The sequence below is a fragment of the Triticum dicoccoides genome, chromosome 6B (genome assembly GCF_002162155.2).
Source record: "Triticum dicoccoides isolate Atlit2015 ecotype Zavitan chromosome 6B, WEW_v2.0, whole genome shotgun sequence".
NCBI lineage: Eukaryota > Viridiplantae > Streptophyta > Magnoliopsida > Poales > Poaceae > Triticum > Triticum dicoccoides.
The window spans coordinates 610,211,198-610,211,409 of NC_041391.1; positions in this window are offsets into that span (position 1 = coordinate 610,211,198).

Below are 212 nucleotides of genomic sequence, written 5' to 3' on the forward strand. Positions count from 1 at the left end.
CTCAGGTTGATACACGAAATCGGTCTGGGGATCAAGTCCTTGCTCCGCAGCATACTTTGGAACGTAAAGGCGGTGCGCAATAGCTCCAAGACTCGGGTTGGGTGCGGCCGAGCAACCCGAGGATCGTAATCTCCTCGGAAGCCGTTTTGCACTTTGATTTTTCTGCATTGAATTGTTAATGCAATAGCCCCCGAGCCACTGGTCGGGTGGCA